The sequence below is a fragment of the Vanessa tameamea genome, chromosome 12 (genome assembly GCF_037043105.1).
Source record: "Vanessa tameamea isolate UH-Manoa-2023 chromosome 12, ilVanTame1 primary haplotype, whole genome shotgun sequence".
NCBI lineage: Eukaryota > Metazoa > Arthropoda > Insecta > Lepidoptera > Nymphalidae > Vanessa > Vanessa tameamea.
Genome location: NC_087320.1, coordinates 12,606,803 through 12,626,271, shown reverse-complemented (window position 1 = coordinate 12,626,271; position 19,469 = coordinate 12,606,803).

Sequence of the window (19,469 nt, the reverse complement as noted above, 5' to 3'; positions counted from 1 at the left end):
TTATACATAAATTTGGTATAATAGAGTTATGTGACTAGACTTGTCTATTGATCATAAGCAGGATAGCCCAGTTGATAGAGCACGTGGGTCTTAGTGCAAGATAAGGAATTATTTTTTATTGATATTGTATCTCTACAGACAGACAGTCCGTATCATTGTTGCACCTTATTTATAATTTAATTTTTGTAATTTTATGTGCAATTCTGCTTCTTGGTATTTCCAGGTAATATTATCAATAGCACACCATCATAATCTAAACTCTACGATGACTTCGTCGTAATTCTTCTTTGACTCGAAATATATCTTTGCGGAGTTGTTGACAAAGATAAATTACACAAATGTGGAATTCTGGATTGCTTAGCTTGTCTGAATAGTAAGATTAGGGGTTCAAATTCGGTCAAGTTAATTAATTTGTTTTTATTTTTATTCGTCTCGTACTAAGTTAAAAAGCTCGCTCATATATACTAACTCATCACACTACTCCAGTGTGATTAAGCACTAACCGTACTCCTTATCATGCTTACGTCTTATGCATTTATGGACTATCTCTTACTACTTTACAAATCTATTCGACTCATAATGTTTGTTGATTTAATTAAAATTCTAATTACCTAAACAATTTCCTGTATTACTAAAGTTATCTGTGAACGGAGTTCGTGTAACCACGACAATGTCGATAACAATTACGTAGTCGAACCGATTACTTGTAATTCGGTCTAGTATCGATGCGGATAAAATCAAACTAAACTCGTGCTTCGACAATCGAAGGGGATATCTTAATTATAATTTTATGTAATATTTTGACGTGAAAGTGCCATTGGCGCGCTTTGGGGGTAAGAGTGACGTGTATGGCAAGAGAGCAAACGTGACGTTTTCTTGTGCATCTAGTCTCTTGTCTACGTGGCGTGTATACTGCATATTGTGTTTATATAATACTACTAGTGTCCGCCCACGGTTCTGTCTGCGTGTAGGCGGGACTCGTAGATTTTATATATAAGTCTTTGTCCTTTCTGGGGGTTAAAGCTTACTTCATACTTCAAATTTCAACAAAATCGGTTCAGTGGTTTAATTTCGCGTTTATGTTATAAGTATAGATTATATATAAAAGATATTTATTTATTTTATTAACCAGTCTATATTTTCGTTATTTTCTTATTTTTTTAATTATAAAATATCCTTTTAAACGTTTTTTAATGACGACAATAATCGTGTTTCTCTCTCTCTTCTGGTTCTACTCGGTACTCTATTTTTCAAAGTTTTACATTAAAATTAATCACGTAAAATGATGGTTCAAATGTGCTTGTTAGCCACTTGAATATAGTATGAATAAGTATAATAAAGCCAGTGGCTTTTAAACCGTAACAAACTGAGCCCATATATTTTTCACTGGTAACTTTGATATATTTTTATAAATTTAAATCTTTTTGAATTTTACTTAAATCTCGCAATGAGATATAGTATTAAATGATAATTTTAATAAAGATACAAAGTATAATACTCGCCTTATCGTCTTAAGACAGTTCTGACGCGTGTCTGATGTTCGGGATTGGAACGGAAGCTACGAACGCACGGGGGATAACAAAGATTAAGGTACGAGTATACACCACTCCCTCGCCTTTTACGTTAACAGAGTTGAGGCAGTATAAGGCTTTTACGCTAATGTGTTACAGAACAACAATGCGCAATTCTTAGTAAGCGAGCGTCTTGGAATTGTATCTTCTGCAACATAGACTAACGAACCGGTATAACACTTAAAAATGTAGGCAGCAGAAATGAACCCGCACATCGTAGCTGGGTTTTACATCAATTTGTAACTTAATTTTGAGTTAAAATTGGGTTTATTATAATCGACTCCGAGAATGACTCATTATCATGTATTTATTCAAGCTTATTTTATTAGGGAAGGAAATACGTAGGTACAATGTTAAATATTGCCTTTATTTAATATTGACATTCGTTGACGATCAAATTCATAAACCGTCGAATAAAATAACTTTTACTTGTTGGGTTTTACGTCTGGGTAGGTAACACCCACTCATCAAATATTCTTTCGCTAAACTGCAATAATTTGTTTTGTTGTGTTTCGGTTACAAGGGTGAGTGAGCCAGTGTATTTACAAGCACAAATATAACATCTCATTATCCAAGGTTAGGAGTGCGTTGGCGATGTAAGGAATGATTTTTTTTTACATTAGCAGCCTGTAAATTTCCCACTGCTGGGCTAAGGGCTCCTCTCCCTTTGAGGAGAAGGTTTGGAGCATATTCCACCACGCTACTCTAATGCGGGTTGATGGAATACACATGTTGCAGAATTTCGTTGAAATTAGACACATGAAAATTTAGTGGTGCCTGCCTGCGCTTGTACCCGAAATCATCGGTTAAGATGCACGCGTTTTAACTACTGGGCCATCTCGGCTCGGAATTATTGATATTTCTTATTGCGCCAATATCTATGGATGGTGTTGAAATCAGGTCGAACATTTGACCGTCCACCAATATACCCTACAAAAAAAAATTACACACGAGTAAATCATTTATGAACTGAATTAAAAAAAAGTTTTAAGCATAACAATAGACAGGAAACGTTTAAAATAACAATCCCGTGTGTGTCGAATTATTCGAAATAAGTTGTCGTGACGTGCGTGAACTCATACAGTGAGGTGTAATGTAAACTGCGTTACTATTGTTATATTCAAATCAACTCAATTTGTTTTTACAAAAAAAACAACTTTTCAAGCAGCTAGACAGTAAGTATCCCTAGATATAAGTGTTGTGCATCCGTTATTGATACAAGTATCAGATGGATGTTATTTAATTGTTTGGAATTAATAAGTGTTTAATATATTATGTTCTGTAGAAGTGCCTATCTCAAATTAATAAATAAACTATACCTAAAGTACCACTAGCCTCTGTATAAAACAAAAAAAAAAAACCTGCTGAGTTTCTTTCGCCGGTTATTCTCAGGTCAGGGTGTTCCTTTTTCCGAACCGGTGGTAGTGTTTAATTTGACCATCAATAAGTAAGTGTAATGCTACTATGTTGAATAAAGGAATTTTGAGTTTGAGTTTATACGACAGCTTAAATAATGTACCGTTTGTCAAGTTCTGTGTTTATAGGACTGTTCTATTTTTTATTTATTTTATGGTATAGGTTGGCGGACGAGTATATGGGCCACCTGATGGTAAGTGGTCACCACCGCCCATATACAATGGCACTGTTAGAAACATTAACCATTCATTAGATCGCCAAAGCGCCACAAATCTTGGGAACTAAGATGTTATGTCTCAACACAAAGCCCTACCGCCAAGAACATATTCCTGATTTCTTTATAACAGTTTTTGTTACATGCAAAAGATATATGCAACGTTGATTGATCTCAATATAGTACAACATAAATTACACAAATAACATGGGATATCTCTTTTTAAAATAGGTCAATAGTAGACCATTATTAACAGTCATCGGTAAACGCTGATGGGAAAGTTAGTCGAAGAGATGCGGCTCCTAATCTGCAATCTTAATCTTGTAATCTGACTAATATCAGATTAAAAAATCCCACGCATTGCAATAATGCTATTAACACCTGATCAAACACTATATTTTGACAATATCGTATATCGGAAAAGGGCAACTGTCAATTAGGGTCCTTACTGACAGTTTCAAATAGCAAAGAGCGGTCGGGGCCGCACGCACCCCAACTTAAGAATGTAATAACGGTAATGAAGGGTTATCAAGTTTCATGACGATATTGCACGGAAGGCCCTTACTATGAGTTATCTAGGATAGTTTAAATTAAAGTATCCATCAAATAAATTAGTTTTTTTTTTATTATTTATAGAACAACATAGACGATAACAAAAGAGCCATCTTTGGTCCAACGTCGCTCGCGACATTATCTTCGGGACTAATCGTTAATGATTGGCGATAAAGGAACTAATTAGTGGCACCAATACAAGCTTGTTCTAATATGTACTATAATGAATGGAGCTTGGACAAATTCGGCTTCATGCATTTCTGTGGATACAAGTTGAAACAGCCGTGATTGAATTTTGTGTGGAAATTATTTGTACAGCAGAGAATACAATTTAATAACTTACCAATATTTGTTTATATAGAAATATTGACGTTTTTATCCTTTAAAAAGGTATTTATTACTTGGAGTTTATTTAAATTTTATAGTTGAATAAAGATAGTAAGAGCTATTTCTATAATTCAGCAATGCACAAACAAAGGAAACGAACCACTGGCGAAGTCCCACACTAGCAATTGTATTGTCAGTCTAGTTAGATTGATTTCTCGTTAACATTTATAACGTTGCAATAATAATTCATTTTTTTATTTATACTTAGGTCTTTGAGCAGGACCGTCTGTGTAAGCACAAGGGACATAACGCCTCAGTTACCGAGGTGGCGGCGCAGTGGTTATTTAACAAATTAACATAATTTAATACCGCCGATATCCATGGGCAATGACCACTTATCATCAGGATAACATTTGTTTGTTTCGTAATATCCTTAACTAATGATCCAATTCTAAAAATGTTTTCATTAGTAGCTACAAAAACTACGAAAAAATGTACTGCCTGGTCTATTTAAGACCTGGAGCTTTCATCGGAATGATTTTCAAAAGTAGGGACACAATAGAGATTTCATGTAGAATGAGTGGAAATCATATTGAAAGTGGAGGTAAATTTATAACACCAAGTTTCCGGTTTCGCAAACTCAATACGTCCTCCGTGGCGTAAGGTTGGTATGTTTGTCTGTAATAAGATTCCACAGATATTTTTATCTTTGACTGAAAATTTAAATACACCTTTTAAATAAACCATGGAGTAAGTATTTGTTGATTTCAGAACATATAAACTTTGTTTTGATTCTTGATTGATTGAGTTTTATTAATCCCATCTGATGGTTGGATCTGCCTTTCTGATGTTTTTCCTTTACTTTGCTCTGTCGGACGTGTTCTCTTCGAAGACTTATGAAGGATCCTCTTGACCACATTTGTCCATCTCGGTTTTGGCCGCCCTCTCGGTCTAGACCCCGTGATGTTTAGATTGACCACAGCATTATGTTTGATTATGTATTTAATTGGAGAGAATATATTGATTTCGCAGCAGTATAACAGTTATCAGTTTTGTGAAGTTATTTGTATGAAGATAGCCTAAAATGTATCTCATATGCGTTACCCAAAACTCCAATAGTTAGTTATTAAGCTCCATAGTGTTGAACGGTGTTAGTTCTGAGTGCACTATTAAGCTGGGGTTCATAGCTGGTCTAATGTGTCAATTTATTTAGGCTGGAATCGAACGCGCATTTACACACGATAGCAGTTGTTAACAGGGTTTATAGCACTTCCGTAATGCGATAGTTAGTGTTTGTGCCAATGTAGCCTACGCCCTAAGGAAGGAGAGACGCGAAATTATTTTAAAATCGACTAATTATCTAAAGATTACTTTCCTTATTCCGTAGTACGTTATAAATTAGGCGTGTATTAGATTAGTAGAAATCAAAGTGCCTTACAATTCGTGTGTAAATTCATCGTTTTTTTCTCTGCTACCGTTTTTACGTGACTTACTTTAAGATTTAAGAATTTATATAGATTGTGTGTACTTTTAATGTAATCCTTTAAACTAAAGTTTCACCTTCTTTTGCCTCAATTTCATATTCCAATGGAATGAAAAATCTTACACGACGAGAAGTTTATAACCAAAAACTATTAAAAACCATTGAAACAAGGACTATATCGAAGTATTAAAAAAAAAAATTGACAGAAAACCGTAATATTCGTTTACTGAGCTGACACATAGAGGATAAACCCATATTAAATTTATATACATTTTTTATAGAGTACCAGAGGAGAACAGACTAGAGTAGAGTAGTAGTATTTAGTAATTTGAATTTTCTTTTAAGATTACAGCATAGATATTATGAGCGCCAATAGGTCAACGATATACGGGCCGTAATGTGAAAGTCGCAGATCATGACCCCCTGCCTTACCTATTGTAATATACCACAAGCTTTGCGCCTGAGACGAAATAGCCATACTAGCTACAAATATTAGTATTTTTCGTCTAAGTACAAAATCTATTATGCTATTTCTCTGGTATTGAAATCATACTAGGCTCTCTTGAATGTAAACAAAAATCATCAAATAAAGGGCCTTCGATTTTCAAAAGTATTAATTTGCCATAAATATCTTATTTAACTGTATTGTTCTTAATACGTGCACTCCCAGTGGTAACTTTTATTTTAAATTTATCTTCAGAGCCTATTTGGATACAGTTTATTCCAATTTAATTGATTATAAATTTTTTGTAAGAACTACGAATATTTACTATTAGAGTATAGAGTTCACTATACGAGTTTTACAAAACATTCTCATGAATGTTGCAAATAATTTTGACAAACTTAATAGGAAAACACCGTTCGCGTGTGACTCGAACCGAATCGCTCAGTTATTGGATATTACTGTTAACCGTTTATTACCATTAGCGTTTAGCTTTGGCTAACATAACTTTATTGTTTTAACAGCTATCAGCTTGCTGGTGGCCTAATGTTTGATACTCGGACACAGTTGCACAAATTGTTCTTAATTATGATACTGTACTGGTTGCGGATTATCTATATACAATAGAACGATAAGCTATAATACCTATAAACTTGGATGAGCTGTTGCGCAATATGGAGGCATAGTAAGACGAATTTAAATGGAGTACTGCTTCGAAGTCATCCTTTTTATCACAACATGTGCTACTTGATTAGATACATTTTTAGTATTAAGTCTGAATTTGGACGACTCGAACATGTCTTTATATCTAACGTTGAGTAAATTCATCTAAGAAGTATTTCCGAATTAACTTATAAAGTATGAATAATTCAAATAATTATTATATATTAAATGATAAAACTTTGAGCCATTAAAAATAACTATAATCGTAACTATTTTTAAAACATGCTGAACGCTTATTGGTTACAAAGAAATAACATTAATGGTATTATTTAAAAAAACGACAATAAATAAAGTTAGTATACTGTTAGGAGGTATAAAACATTGCATTGAGGGATGTAAATAAGAAGATGAAAAGCTAAGCTACCTAAATGTAAGAACCTAATTAACAACATACAAAGGTTCTATTAGCATTAACGTAGAATCTCACGCAAAGAAAAAGAACAAACAAGCAGAGGCGATGGAGGCGGCCAAGCAATGACAAGTAATGGTATAAATCACAAAGGCCGTATATAGAGCACGAGAGCCCGCCATAAACGAGCGCCACACAACGACCGCCGCAAATTTACACTGCACTCCACTGGCAACACTGACTATTTCACTCATACACACAAACAAACTTATTATTTACATTCAACACGCGCAGCGTGCAGTCAATTGTCAATGTTATCACAAAGCGATAAAGGTAATATTTGAGTGGTATATCACTTTTACAATTGTAAACATACGTTTGTTTTTCAAGAACACTTCTGCGAGTTTACTTTCCTAACACGTCGAAGGATTATAAACTGTAGTATGTTTAAAATAACATCCGAATTTGAGGTAATTGGGAACAGGATCAGCGTGTGGGCTAAACCCGAAGGTGATTTTGAGATTTATGAAGTGTTCGTATGTAAATTTTGTAGTCATTGTCTCATTCACTTAGACGGAACTTTCTTTAATAAACAAGTCCTTTAACAAAATCTTGATTTCATTATGAAAACTAGGGATGGACGACGAAGAATTTTGGAATAAAATATTATGGAAATAAAGTCCAAAGTGCTGATTACAAAAGTGATTCCATTTGTCAAAATCCTTGAAACTAATTTCATATTGTAGTACAAAGTTTCGAAGTATTCCTAACAGGAAATGAGCAGAGTAAACAAAGGGGAACTGTAAAATATTCAGTGTGGTCGGAAATGTGAAAAACTTCAGGAAATTTCGTAATAAACGTCAGAGCGATGTGACACGTTCTGAGTCTTCTGAATCGAAGCTGAGACAAACTACAAGCCATTGTCGTATGAACGAGATTAAATCGAAAGTCATCATCGAACTGTTTATTTAATTAAACATTCTTTTACCAGAACACTCATAAATTGAATGAAATTCTAAAATGTTTAGTGGATTAACCTTATTGTTTATGCCATAACATAAAGTAACAGAAGTCGTGTATTGTAGTATTCAATTTATAAGCACTCCTATATTGAATAAATATGATGTTTCCATCTGGACCAGCTATGGAAGTCTTCACCACTACCAATATATAGACATTGGCACTTTTCGAATTACTGACCTATCTTAACGTAACCAATGCTGCCAGTGCACAATACACTAAGGTGTTAAAAATCACTACAATGACTACAATGACTGCAACGATGATGTTGAAGCCCAGTTGGGCTTGACAAACTCAAGAGAACATCATCATCGTTGTAAAAATCCTATCGTTCGATGCTACACTCCTTTATTATTTTATGAATATTGCATGGAATTTGAATATTTGATTGTGTTCAATGTTTGAATTTCAAAACGCAAACACGTTCGTTATATTTTTACAATGTAAATGTATTTGTGTAATATAAACGGCAACCTCAAACCTAATCACCAATTTTAAATACGATTATTATTTCCGAAAGGTGTATATTTTCCTTAAGCAATACAAGTGCACTGTACGACGCCTTCAATAAGGTGCGACTCCCACGCAAACCGTATTCGCATGTGACGGGCCGGTCACCGCCTCTCTTTCAAGTAGTGTCCATATAAAAAAAAAAATTTTTGGACATGAAGTCATTTTTTTTTTTTTTTAAATCGAGTACATAATTTTTTTGAGTGTATCCTGCACCCCACAGTTGAGACTAAGCCTTTCTTGAATAGGTCAAGTCTCAAGACTTTGAGTGTTTTCCACTTTCGCTGTATCATTACGAATGGCGGATAATCGTGCAATTCACCCCCAAGTACAAGAAGAAACATTAACATATATAAATCACGTGAAAACTTAGTGATGTTTCCAGAAATTGAAAATGATATCTTCGGTTAAATTCCATGTAAGAACAGATGGTTGATATTACTGATCAGCGATTTCTTCTGTTTCTGTATATAAGCATTTCAAAAGATCTTATTTACTCACAACCGTGAGATCTAGCTAGTTATCTCTTGTCTGTAATTAGAATACAAAGCATTATTGTTTGGGATTAAAATGTAGGAACAGATGGAGCTTCTCACACACTTTAATCAAATACGTAGTTCATGCTGAAAATAATTGGCAAATATTTAAATTTATGCCTGTGTCTAATTTCAACGAAATTCTGCCACATGTGTATTCACCAACCCGCTTTGGAACAGCGTGGTGGAATATGCTCGAAAACCTTCTCCTGAAAGGGAGAGGAGGCCTTAGCCCAGCAGTGGGAAATTTACAGGCTGTTAATGTGATGTGGCATAGATATAGAATTATTTATATTTAATAATTTTAAGCCCAAAAACCTGTATCAACGGTTTCACCGCTGTTTCCACCTTCCCCCTATGACGGGGAGGGATGAAACCGCGGGCGGAAACTAGTTTGTAATAATTAAACGATAATTGAATGTGGAGTGGCGCGCCTTCGTGGGTGAATAGATCTTTCATATTTTATTTCACGTGTGAGACGATGACGACTGATACTCAATGACAACGAAACAAATCGGCAGATTAAAAAAAGTTAAAGTTAGAGAGTGGTACTACAGCTGTATAAGAAAAAAAAAAAATTAATAACGTAAACAAAATTTAAGGAAATTGTTTTCGAAAAAACTCCAATTCTTACTGAATACTATTTGACATTAAAAATTTCATTCCATAAAGTTTCATAATTTTGGCGGCAAATGTAAATGAGTGTCATGCAGTTCCTAAAAAATCTTTTGGACAACGCGAAGTTTCCTCTAGTGTTCATAAATTGCACTAAATATAAACAAAATTTTAATAGTCACGATTGGACATGAAATATTCTTCAAATACATTCCAGCGGGGAGTCAGTAGGGCATATCTCACCGCCCGCGCTTTAATTACTTAAACGTCCATTCAGACTTCAGTTAGCATACGTATAAATAACAATCACTCCACGACCTTTGCATCGGTACACTTGCAATAGCCGTGCAATCTTTCGACTTGCTGTAATTATAGACGAGACTTGCTTTCGAAGCCACATTTTGTAGAGTTAAGTGTATTGCTTCTGGTTATTTCAATAATAAACTTTAAAACCTTGGTGGTAAAGTTTTAGGCAAGCCTGGTTAGGTACCACCTACTAATAATATATTCGACCGCCGAACAGCAAAACTCAGTATTGTTGTGTTCCAGTTTGAAGGGTGAGTAAGCCGGTGTAATTACAGGCAAAAGGGACATAACATCTTAGCTTCCAAAGTTGGTGGCACAATAGCGATGTAGGGAATGGTTAATATTTCTTATAGAGCTGATGTCTATGGGCGGTGGAGACCACTTACGATGAGATGGCCCATTTGTTCCTAGAAAAATATTTATTTTATAAGGTTATTATGTATTAAATCTAAAGTTGCTATCGGTTCGCAATGTAGAATCTTCTGAGAGAACCGGCAAGAAAATCGACAGTTACTCTTATTAAACATATGACATAAAAATGTGTATCAATCAAATATAATTAAATTCCCTTACTCAATATATTCTGCCTGAAAGTGACCAGGTACTAATTACACGCGTATTTATCATCTCGTGTGGAGTTATATGCCTTATTTATTAAAAGTTTTGTAACAAACAATTTAAATCCTTGAATTTGAAAACTTAAAAACATTTGCGGAATTTAATTATAGAAACGAATACATTGTCTACATTGATTTTGATCCTTTTTATGTTCTAATAATTTACTCATTATATTATATTATATAATAATAAATAATAATAATAAATAAATATTGGACAACATCACATACATTACTCTGATCCCAATGTAAGTAGCTAAAGCACTTGTGTTATGGCAAATCAGAAGTAACGACGGTACCACAAACACCCAGACCCAAGACAACATAGACAATTATTGAACTTTTTCTACATCGACTCGGTCGGGAATCGAACCCCAGACCTCGGAGTGGCGTACCCATGAAAACCGGTGTACACACTACTCGACCACGGAGTAATTTAATTAAAAATACATTTTGTTTTATATTTTACTGTATTAAGAACGATTCAACAAAAACCTATATGAATAGAATATGCTGGGAGCAAACGTGGTATTTATACATTTACAAGCAATTAGTTACATTATTTTATCAATAGTCATTTTATCGTCTGATATAAAATTAATAAATCAGTATAAAGGAATATCCACAAGTTTTCAACAAAATATAATAATTTATTGACTACTATTAAATATTTGCGGAACTTTATTAAATAAATTTACACTATGCCCAAGGAAGGGTTAATTGACTTTGCGGAGTCGGAAACTCGGTGTCATGAGCTTACATTTACTTTCCGTGTTTATGCAATGATTTGTCACTTATTCTATCAATATAATCAATCTTAAAATGTTGCTAACTATAAATTTACTCTAATCTTCGAAAGTGACAATCAAAATTGCTCGTAAGACCCATTGGAATAGAGCAAATGTTGATTTAATTTGATTTGAATAGAAATTGAATACCGGCGTTGTATAAATGTATAGAAGATAAATACAAAGGTAGCATTTAACTTGTAAAACCGTCGTTGTTTGCTATTAATTGTTAAGTTACGCGCCCCCGATTACGAATAAACTTGAGTCACATTTGCAGTGCACCCATTAGAAGAGCGAGTCAGCCGAGCGGCATTTGCATTCGGTCGTGGTCGAGACAGCGGCCGCGTCTTTTTGTATTCCGTCGTATGACGAGAGATTTCATTTCCACAAATGTTTTTAATGAAGAGAGACAGTCAAGCAAATCAGTGGAAACGCCTATTTAGACATAAGCATTGACGGCCAACGTCGAGGTTTAGTTTTACAACGACTTTAATACTTTGTTTTTTTAGTACGACAATGAATTGATGATTCTCACAAGGAAAGGAAGGCTTAGGGACCTTTATTATAAGGAAAATGAGCAGTTGCTGACTCAAGACTATTGTAATTTTAAAAACTGAAATAAATCTTAATTAATAGTTGCATATATACATATGTCGAGGAACGAGCAACGCCATTTGCTAATACGATCAAGAACTACGCCTCGGTGTTGCTAGTTAATAAATTCTCGATATCAAAATGTCAAGCGGAGAATTGGATCGAATCGATTTTGCGAAACGGCAACACTGCATTTTTGATGGAGCTGTCATTCATTCATTTGTTATTACCGATTTTATGAGAAGTCCGTTAACGGGTTTATTTGAGCACCGAGTAATGGAGGAATCTGAGCGATCTGAGCCCGAACATGCGGAGGATGCGCCACATATATTATTAAATTCACACATAGCTCACAACATCACACACATATACACATATACAGACATACGCTTACACAGACACACGTGCTCACATCAAATTGTTTTTTTTTAATGCATTACGTTCATTGGTAAAAAAATTGTGTCTTCTTTTGTGTTTTTGATTATTATTATTATTTGTTAAATATAATAAGAAGCAATTATGTACCTAAAATCTGGGTACGAACAGATTTCCAAAACACAGCTCAAGTTAAAATTGTAAACAAAACTTGTGTAAAACATAAATAAATAAACATTAGAACAGAATAGTGACCTAAATGCCACAGACTAATTGTTTTAAACGTAATTGCTTTTATTTGCACAAACAACTACGATTAAAAACTTTTGTATCTGATTGAATTAATAAACGAATCTATGACAAACTAGTTTTCGCCCGTGGCTTTTCCCGCGTGTTTGATGTCATATGTTTTACGGATAAAACATATACTACATGTCCTTACTTAGGTTTTGAACTTGTTTCATACCAAACATAACTAAATTCGGCTTAGGCGTGAAAGTAAAATAGACAAGATATGTCCTTCGTGATGTAAAAGTTCTAAAATTACTCAATATATCCAAATCTGCTCAGGCAAGTGAACTCTGATAACATTACACTCTTTTTTGGGTAGTGTTTTAATAATAAATGTATTTTAACATTTACAAGGAAGGCTTAATCGCTCATTTAATGGCTCAAAACACAGCAGGACTGATTCTCGCGGCGAGTAAATATTTGAAAAGCATACACACACGGGTGGCGACTGAAATAAACGTCCGTCGAGGGTATTGATCAGCGGAACTGACACTAGGGCTTCAGTAAATACCCGAGGTGGATCTCATAGTAACTTTTACATTGCTATTAATCTTCCAGGAGACGTACGATTGTGCAAGGAACACTGAGTGAGTGAGCACATTAATTAAGTTTCTACGGAACTTACGGATTCTTATTTATTTTGATTATCTTTTATATTGCGTTCATATTTGTGTACATTTATTATTGTACTTAAAGTAACGATAAGCTATTAGGGAAATATAATATTAAACAAAATATTAAAAAATATATATTTTAAAATTACGAATAAAAGACAAGTTTAAAATAATATAGATATTGAATTTTATAATATACGATTATCATATCTTATAGACCAATAAAATTCCTTTGAAAGTTTGTTATATTCATCCGATATTATTATTTCAAACTCAACATTCTTTGACTCTACTAAACTAAAGTATTTAACAAAATTCGACTACACTTTCACAAACACTTAAGCCGGCGTAATCGAGTTGGCTTCGATTAATATTCGAGTAATTAGCCGGCTTATGACATTATTGTGCTCGTTCGGGATCGCGCTAAAAATATGGCCCAATGAATATACAATTATATTAAATAATATTTCTGTTATAGTTTAATAACGAGTGACTCCGTTAAGAGAGCGCGTGGAAGTTAACAGAAGGTCACTTTAAAATCTGTTTTTTCGTGTGCTTCATTTGTGTCTACAATTGAACCGAATACTTCTCTTATAATCACAGGATCCTTTCCTGGCTTTTGTCCTACAGTGGGACTGTTAAAGGTTAATACTTTACTATAATATTTGATAACTTTACATAACACACACGTAAAAAGGTCATAAAATAAAATATTTATTACTCTTCCCATACTTGGTTTGCGAGAACAGGTAATCATAAACATCGTACAATTACATTACATATTTACATGAATACATGAACTTTACGTTAGTAAGTTTGACCGCCTACCACGACAGTTGGCGCATTTATATCAAGGAGAAGATTTTTATGCCATGCTCTTTGTTGTAACTAGCCTCTTGATAGAGATGCAGTACATCGACTTCAATCGCCATGAAATGGTAAACATATATTTGTGCTTACAATCCAAATTAACAAAGGCATAGTAATGAATGCAGTTCATTGGTTCATTCGTTCATTCATGTCATCCGAAGGACGTCCACTGCTGGACATATGCCTCCCCCAAAGATCGCCACAACGATCGGTCTTGTGCAGCCCGCAACCAGCGGCTTCCCGCGACCTTCACCAGGTCGTCGGACCACCTTGTGGTTGTTTGTTCATTGGTTAATAAATATAATTATTTAATATTGGAGTGTTCTATTACTGGTATAAAATAAAATTGAGATTCACACCACAAGTAACTTATAACAGCGGATAGATTCAATGAACATTTAATATCAAACATGAGTGCTAAGTCCATAGCTTGGCCCACGCGTGTAGTCCGCTGATTAAGTGGGGCCAGCAAGCAATTAGGCGCAACGCGATTTTAATAAAGGACACTCGGTACCTTTACGCTGTTCCCCTCCAACGTTATTTATGCGACCTTAGATAATGTGATATTCATGAAAGTTAAGTTATTAGTAATTTTAGTTAATTTATCGACTGAATAAAATTGCATACATTTTGTATAGAGAATGTAATTATGAGCAGGCGTCGAAATGTTCATTTTATTATTAATTTATTGCATAAAAACTTTATACATAGTAACATATTTATTATAGTTTCAGTTATAAAATTTGGCCAATACTTTAAGAGGTCGGATAGATCGCTCTGAATGTGATATAATATTTATTTATATGATAATATCATTATTTTACAATATGTATATATATAAAACGTTTTTTTAAAGGACGCAATAGTTAATAATGGCGGAAAATCAAAGACGTACAAGCATCTTAAATCCTGAAGTTAGGCGTGATCGAAATTAATAATAAAAAAGACGATTTTTGACCATCAATAAAACAATGTCATGCATCAATATAAATAAAAAAAACAACTTATTACATTCACCAAGTGCTTCTTGGTATTATAAATATGGTATATTATATATATCAAGAGATCAAATAAAAAGAAATCTAACGATTAATTTAAACGAGCACTTATCGTATGTGTTCAAGTCAATTCTATATAAACATAGATTTAGTAATAATAGTTTAAATAAATAGACTTAGAGTAAACATTGCTGTATAATGGACACTGTCAGTTAAATAGCTTTATCTCAACTTTAATTCCACGCGAACGGAGTAGCGAGCACCGAGCACAGTACACAGCTCATCAATACAACAACGTTAAACTGAGTATTGAACTGAGTAACAAGAAACCTCCCGGGAGCCTTCGAACGCCATAAATCCACACTGGAACGCCTTTTACGATCGCGTTCAGACTACGACAATTGTAAAGCTTATTCTATTTGATTGTTTCTGTTTGTTGATAAATCAATCTTACTATCTAAAGCCACTAACCGGTATTGGAGCCGCGTGGTGATCAAAACGGAAAGGAGGCCCAACAGTGGGACATTTAGAGTTACTCTTTACTTTTACTTAAGCAGCGATTCTCATAAATAATGCGCTGACTAAATGCACTCCAAGAACATATAATATATCAATTGAAAATTAAAAAAAAATGTCTTATCTGTGTTTAATTTAAACTTCCCTATAATGAGATGATTCTTATTAATTTTCTTTTAACATACAGTCGTTGAATTGAATAGTATATCAAACGTTTAGTAGTCCATTAAAGTAGATTTAAGATTTTATTTTCAAATATCACCTACTAAATAAAAGGGGCTTTACCTGTTGTAATATCTTGGAAACAACGGAAAACAATACATGTAAATTTAATAAAGATACTTATTCTGGACTATTAACATAATAACCGACTTCCTTGTAGAGTTATACCTTAGATGGACTATGGCTGTTCTCTTTTTGAAGGTCTGATTGAATCCAAACCACATTCATTTCACTTTTAACTTGGTGGTTGGACTTTGTGAAGTCTGGTAGGTACCATCCCCTCATCATATATTCTACTGCCATACAGCAATACTTACTATTGTTGTTTTTCAGTTTGAACATTGAGTGAGCCTGTTCCCAAAATTGGTGGTGCATTGGTGAAGCAAGGAATTATTCAAATTTCTTACAGCGTCAATATCTAAGGGTGGTGGTGACTACTTACTATCATTCGGCCCATTTGACTGTTCGCTCACATATGCTTTAAATATTTAATATATCTAAAAAAAATCCATTAAGAAAAAAAAATTCACCATTATCTAAACATAAGTAGTCCTTTTATGAACGAGCACATTCACAACGTCTTCAGAAATCGATGTTTCATACGCGGACGAAATCGTCCCGTATATCTTTCGTGGCCACTACTCAATGAATAAATTGATCTCGGCATATGGCTCTTATGCTGCTCTGAATAAAGGTCATATTGTAACAATAACAACGCTTGACCCACGTCGAATATTGCAGTTTACTCAATCGAACTTTGATGAATTATGTTTGGATATAATGTAAAGTTAATATTTAAACCTAAACGCTCTTGAAATAAAGGTTATAATTGTATGATAATAATAAATAATATTGTGAATAAGATCTTCGTTGAAATTTAATCAGTGTAAAGACATATTTATTAAATATTTAGCTATAATAGTCTTAAATAATATAAGCTTTGTGCCAACCCCTTTGGATATGTACCACGTACTGATCATATATTCTATTTCGTATTGTTATGTTCCGGTTTGAAAAGAGAGTGAGCCAGTGTATCTACAGGCACAAGAGACGTAATATTTCAGTTTTCTTTCTGGCGCAATGGTTATATAAAAAATGGCTAAAATTCGATACGTCGCTAATGACTTTGGGTAGTGGTATCAGGTGGCAAAAAAATGTCCGCCTACTGATGCCACAAAAATATATGTTTATAAAAAATATATAAAATTTTATAAAAAATATATGGATCAATAATAAAAATACTAATTACCTCATCATTATTTATTTATATTACTGGTAATACTATTTTAAGATTCCTAAAAAATGTATTTTAGAAGACAGCTTATGATTCAAAATCAAAATATACTTTACTTACAATTCAAGTGGGCTTTTACAAGCACTTTTGAATCGCCATTTAACAAACTATTTAAAATAAAGCTACCACCGGTTCGGAATGTAGATTCTTCCGAGAAGAACCGGCAAGAAACTCAGTAGTTACTCTTTTTCAACATCTAAAATACAGTCATGTTAGTTAAATACAATTATATATGTATGTTATGTCTCCTGCCTGGAAGTCAACAAGCATTAACTCCACGCTTTTTTATCATCAATATAATCTTGTATCGAATAATATGCCTTCTTTACCAATGTATTTTTTACAATCGATTTGAATCTATGAAACGACAAAGTTAAAAATGTCTGCGGAATTTTATTATAGAAGCGGATACCTTGCCCCAAGAATGATTTATTGACTTTGCGGAGTCGGAAACTTGGCGTTCTAAGCTTATCCTTACTTCTTGTGCACATACAATGATTATCACTGATTTTATCAAAGTGATCAATGCTACTGTGAATATACATAATATTGTTGTAAATATACTGTGAGGCAACAGTGAGTATTCCTACTTTGTTAAAAACATCCCGAAGACAGTCTCTAGCTCCAAGATTATAAATAAAATTAGAAATAATTCTGTTATTATTATGTTTTCTTACTTTTGCTTATATAATTACAAATACTAAAAAACTGTGTACTATGATGAAGCTGTCGGGACCTTACGGGATATGGAAGGCCAAGAACCGACAGTTCTTAGCTCAAAATAGGTAATGTTCCTTTTATTTATAACGAAGGGCTTTTGCAAACGACCTATCAATTCAAGTCAGTCTTGAGCAAAACACGTAATATTTTTGTACTGTAGCTTAGAGAAGAATAAGTCAGGGAAACGACCAATGGTTTAAGGTCTAGCCAAGACATATTTTTAATATTAGCAAATTTAAAAGTCCTATAAGTCAAATTCGTAAAGTCGTGGGGTGTAATTATGTTTATTACAGTATCAATTGCGATTTATTTTAATAATTTTATTTACTGTAGCTCAATAACATATATTTATCGACATTTAAAAAAATTACCTGAAATATAAATTTTCTATTTTCCGGTTTAGTTGCATCATTTTATAAAAATGCTTGGTATAGTTGCCATTAGAAAACTATTTTAGTCTAATTTATTGCATAATTTGGCTTAAAATTATTTGATTCTATTACCTGTTGGTTCATAAAATCTTAGATTCCATATTTAGCAGCTGATTGTTTTGCACTGCAAGGAGTTTTTATTATCTTCTTGTTCTGCTCGTGGTAAAGGCAGCTACTTAACTTCACGAGGTCAATGTCCTCAAAAATAAATAATAAATAAACCGAGTCCTCACTTGGGAACTAAAAATTCTCTTAAACAAAAGAACTTTAATAATGTTCTTAAAATCTTGTACGTTTTGGTAACGTTGGTTATTTTCCGACTATTGCATATTTGATGTGGTTTGTACACGGACAGGGAATTGGGAACAAATACGAGCGAACTTTAATCAAACAAGGAATTCGCATTGCGGTACGAAACGCTAACTTCTTGGAATTCCGTATGTTTTATTTTTGGAGGTAAAAGCACTTTAGAATAAAGGTTAAAAAATCGACTAACTGTCGCCCGAGGTTTCGTTCGCGTCTGGAGGTTAGTCGTTAGGTATTAGGCATAAAAATCAGCATATGTCCTTCATCGGGACTCAAGATTGCTTAACAAATTTCATCAAATTCGGTTTAGTGGTTGTGGCTGTGAAAAAGACAGACAGCGAGACAGAGTTAGATTCGCGTTTAAAATATTAGAATAGATAAATAATTGATTATATACCTAAAATATATCGGATACTTAACGAAGGTAAGGAACCAAGGAAGATTGTGTTTTATATTTGGTTAATTTGGGCTTGTCATTCGACTATTAGACTACTTTGATGAATAGACGCCTTGTCTTCGTCCATCGCGCTGCACATTCCCAATGAAATTAATACTTAAAAAAAACTAGTCGATAACGAGGATTTTTTTTTTCTTTTTTATTTAATTTTACAACATCCACAGTTGCCCGTGAACTAAAATATTATAAATAACAATTATATTTATATCGTTACATACTGATTAGATACTTGGGCAAACATGAAAGTGTAACTTTTGAACTTACATTATTATATTTCCTAATACATTAATTATTATTATAAGAATAAAAAAC